Source organism: Anolis carolinensis, chromosome 2 (assembly GCF_035594765.1).
Source record: "Anolis carolinensis isolate JA03-04 chromosome 2, rAnoCar3.1.pri, whole genome shotgun sequence".
In the NCBI taxonomy this organism is placed as follows: domain Eukaryota; kingdom Metazoa; phylum Chordata; class Lepidosauria; order Squamata; family Dactyloidae; genus Anolis; species Anolis carolinensis.
In genome coordinates, this window is record NC_085842.1 from 222,501,542 (window position 1) to 222,506,247 (window position 4,706).

Sequence of the window (4,706 nt, forward strand, 5' to 3'; positions counted from 1 at the left end):
CTAATAGTCAACACGGATTTACCAAAAACAAGTCATGCCAGACTAATCTGATCCTTTTTTCGATAGAGTTACGAGTTGGGTCGATACAGGGAATGCTGTGGATGTAGCCTACCTGGATTTCAGTAAGGCCTTCGACAAAGTCCCCCATGACCTTCTGGCAAATAAACTAGTAAAATGTGGGCTAGACAAAACTACGGTTAGGTGGATCTGCAATTGGCTAAGCGAACGAACCCAAAGGGTGCTCACCAATGCGTCATCTTCATCATGGAAAGAAGTGACAAGTGGAGTGCCGCAGGGCTCCGTCCTGGGCCCGGTTCTGTTCAACATCTTTATTAACGACTTAGACGAAGGGTTAGAAGGCACGATCATCAAGTTTGCAGACGACACAAAACTGGGAGGGATAGCTAACACTCCAGAAGACAGGAGCAGAATTCAAAACGATCTTGACAGACTAGAGAGATGGGCCGAAACTAACAAAATGAAGTTCAACAGGGACAAATGCAAGATACTTCATTTCGGCAGAAAAAATGGAAATCAAAGATACAGAATGGGGGACGCCTGGCTTGACAGCAGTGTGTGCGAAAAAGACCTTGGAGTCCTCATGGACAACAAGTTAAACATGAGCCAACAATGTGATGCAGCAGCTAAAAAAGCCAACGGGATTCTGGCCTGCATCAATAGGGGTATAGCGTCTAGATCCAGGGAAGTCATGCTCCCCCTCTATTCTGCCTTGGTCAGACCACACCTGGAATACTGCATCCAATTCTGGGCACCACAGTTGAAGGGAGATGTTGACAAGCTGGAAAGCGTCCAGAGGAGGGCGACTAAAATGATTAAGGGTCTGGAGAACAAGCCCTATGAGGAGCGGCTTAAAGAGCTTGGCATGTTTAGCCTGCAGAAGAGAAGGCTGAGAGGAGACATGATAGCCATGTACAAATACGTGAAGGGAAGTCATAGGGAGGAGGGAGCAAGCTTGATTTCTGCTGCCCTGCAGACTAGGACACGGAACAATGGCTTCAAACTACAGGAAAGGAGATTCCACCTGAACATCAGGAAGAACTTCCTCACTGTGAGGGCTGTTCGACAGTGGAACTCTCTCCCCCGGACTGTGGTGGAGGCTCCTTCCTTGGAGGCTTTTAAGCAGAGGCTGGATGGCCATTTGTCGGGGGTGCTCTGAATGCGATTTCCTGCTTCTTGGCAGGGGATTGGACTGGATGGCCCATGAGGTCTCTTCCAACTTTACTATTCTATGATTCTATGATCTTGGCAAAATTTTTTATCATTAACAGTTTACTTTTCTTTCATGGGGCATTGTAAAATGATGGATGCACACAGGCAAATCTATAGATTTCAAATATTGTTCACAAAATGAGGGGGACAGCAAAGCAGCTCTAGTGACTGTTTTTAGAACCACACAGCATTCAAGATCAGCCAGAGAGAAGCTAACGGTTTGCTCAAGAACGGACAAAAATCAATAGAATCATTGCTAGTCAATTCAGTAAATACAGGTGGCATTCTGAACTTTTCACACATTGGTGAACAAAATTCCAAACTTGAAATTAGAGAACAACACTGAATAGGTAAGCACAACTCATCCTGTAAAGGTTCACAGATTGCTTTGCAGTTTTAGGTGTATCGTTAAAAAAGTTAGCTATATACTTAACATAATTGGTGAAATATGTGTGGACTGGATAAGACGATTTTAATGTCATTGCATGGAATGGAGATTGACAAATCAGTCAGCTTGGGTTCATTTAAGGTATTCCCTTTTTATCTTAAATCTGATTTGTCCTATACTGTGAGAAAAAAAGTATATATTTTATATTTTCATTTTTCCAATGTCTTAAAATATTAATATTTATTAAAATATTTTGATCTTATCCTCAATTAAAGAAATTGTGTGTGTGTGTGTGTGTGTGTGTGTGTGCATGTCTGTTTGTCTCACAGTACCACAAAGGCTAGGTGACAATCCAGTGACCATTTGTGATCTCACTGGATCAACTATTGCTAGGTGAAGGATTGGCTGTTGCTAGGTAATGTGGCTCTTTGTGATGTAACTGGGAAAGTAAGGTGACACGTGTATGAGTGGAGGGAAGGAAAGAAGAAAAGAGCCAAATAGAAAGCTATGTTGCCATGAAAACATTGTATGGCTCTCCAGAGCTGGAGAATGTGAAAAAAGAAGGAAAAGGATAAGGAAGGGAGGGGGGAGAAAGAAAAGGGAAAGAAGAGAAAGGGCAGGAAAAATGGTATGAGGGGAGAGAAAAAGCAAAAATGGGTAAAAGCAGGGGGTAGCGGCCACTCCAATACTGAGTAACACAAGGTGGATTTGCTACAATATATATAACTTTAAAACTTTACAGTTTTAATGTGATAAAAATTATTTAAAAATCCTGATGTGCAAATTTGAATAGAATCAACCATAGTTTTTTAAAAAATCAAAAAATAGTTATATTTACTAACAACAGTGTTTATTAATCTTGTGCACAGATCCGTTTCAAAAAACAGTCTTTGGATGGTTTGGTTGCTTTGGATGCTCGTAACAACATGGGCTCTACCGCCATTTTTTTCCCAGTCACAACAGAACAGCGGCTGTCAAAAATCGGCTGCTTTCGGTTTCTTTCAGTTACACGTGGAGTGCGGGGACATGTACATGCCTAGTGGTTTCTTAATCCTGTTGCCTAAAACCCAGGTGTCTCGGAAGGACAGAAGGTAAAGGATTGCAGAAAAGGGGATTTCTTAAACCCTTGCCTTAAATCCAAGGGTTCTTAAAAGAAAGAAGGGAAAGGATCATGGGAAGCAGGGTTTCTTAAGCCCTTGTTCTAAAAATGATGGAAAGAGGATCATTATAAGTTCCTCATTGCTGCCAATGGGATGGATGAAAAACGGATGTTTCAGGTGCCATAAGGGAAAACAAATTATCACCCTGCTGAATTCCTGAAGTTCCTGAAAATGTATTGGGGGCAGTGCTGAAATTTGGGACACCGAAAATGGATCGAGGTTTAACTGGAATGCACAACCCTAGTGTTTATAATATACCCTTCTCAGGGGAGGGTATACTATAATTAGGAGAGGAGACTCCTTTCTGTGTTCTCTTACAATGCATTGCTCTGATTGTTGGGATACAGGGCCTATTCAGCAGGCCTCAAATCTTAAGCAGATGTATATAGTAAGAGATGTTCCTTCAAATGTTGACATCCAAAACCACTTAAAATGTTTGTATCCATGTTTTACAAACCCACATATTTTTGTAAACAAATTTTCAATGCTATTTTGAGTTAGTACATGCATTCTGTGCACAATTTTCTCTACTATATGAATTTTGTGTATATTATTTTAAGAACTCTTGGAAAATGTAGTAAACAATAAAAATAATATTCTCAAAATCATAGTTTTTGACTCAGAATTGGGGGTGATTTTTTTGGTTCCAATTCAAACTTAGAAAGTGAACAAATATGTATACCCACACCTTTTAACATTTTCCAAATGAAAAATGGGAGAGGTGTAATTCAAGCACCATGAGAGGGTGGTCAAGATGGCAGAAGATAATATTGTGCAGGAAGGCTACAATAGTTTGCTTTGCCTGGGTGAACTGGGAAGGCTAAGATTTTGCCCTCTCTGCTTCTGCCTACTAGGTTTATAGACTGAAAACTAATTCTGCACTTTGAACTCAGCTTGCAGCAACTGAAGAAAGCTAAGGATAAAGAGGGGAAAGTGTGAAAAGGAGAGCGAAACTGCAGTATTTTAAAAGCAGTTGAAAATGTGGAAAGACAGAGGATTAGGCTGTCCCTCTAAATTGAGACTATTGAAATATGTACAAATCACACCATACATTTTCATACTTCTCTGAGCAGTTTTCCAGTCAGAAGATGTTAGAAAAAAACACAAGTATTAAAAGAAATGTATACAAACTATAATCATGTTTTAGGATTTCCATCCAATGCCTGATTTTATACATATGTCTCCCATTGTATGCATATCTCATAATGCATGCAACAATTGTATGTGTTTTGTGCTTGTTCCCAGAGAATAAGGGAACAGAAGTGGAAACAGATGGAATAAAGGTGTGATTTTGGAAGAATGACAGTTGCAGAAATACAAATGGACAGATTTGTCCCATTCCTACCTCTACTTTAATTATCAAGCCAGGCATCAATTAAATTTTGAAACATTGTTAAATACATTTCTCCTGGATTTTAAGCAGCAAAAACTTGCCACTCGCCGAAACCTTGAATGCCAATTCAAAGCTTGGAAGACCATTTTTTAATACTACAGCTCCATAAATAATTATGGTCACTGTATATGTTCATCGTGGCACCTTGAAGCAGTATTCTTTAAATGTAATTTTTTCTAAGCTCTGATCTCATTTAAGAACTGCTTTGGCTGATCAGCTATTTTGGCATTTTGTCCCACTACATTTTGTTGTGATGCCTCAAAGTAGCCAACAGCCATTGTTCTCACTTTCAAATCCCTATCTAAGCACACACAGTTAGACTGATCAAGAGAAACCAAGGTTCCTGGACCACCAGTCAAGAGGGCTGTTAAAAACTGAATATCTCTCTCATTCTTGTCATCAAAAGAAAAAAAAATGATAGAGAAAAGATCATAGCTGTGCTAGTTTTAGTATTACACACATACCAAGATTTGGGTTGGGATCTGAGGGCAATCTGACTGCAACATCTCTTACCCCATTGATCACCAGGGTTGAT

At 39.9% G+C, this 4,706-nt stretch overlaps 1 long non-coding RNA gene across 1 annotated transcript; it reads left to right on the forward strand.

The window, feature by feature from the left end:
* The first annotated feature begins 1,282 nt into the window (after window positions 1-1,282).
* LOC134296556 (uncharacterized) lies at window positions 1,283-4,282 on the forward strand. Its single transcript, XR_010003350.1, has 3 exons — window positions 1,283-2,246; window positions 2,488-2,709; window positions 4,026-4,282. It is a non-coding gene; the product is annotated as an uncharacterized LOC134296556 (long non-coding RNA).
* The last annotated feature ends 424 nt before the right edge of the window (window positions 4,283-4,706 follow it).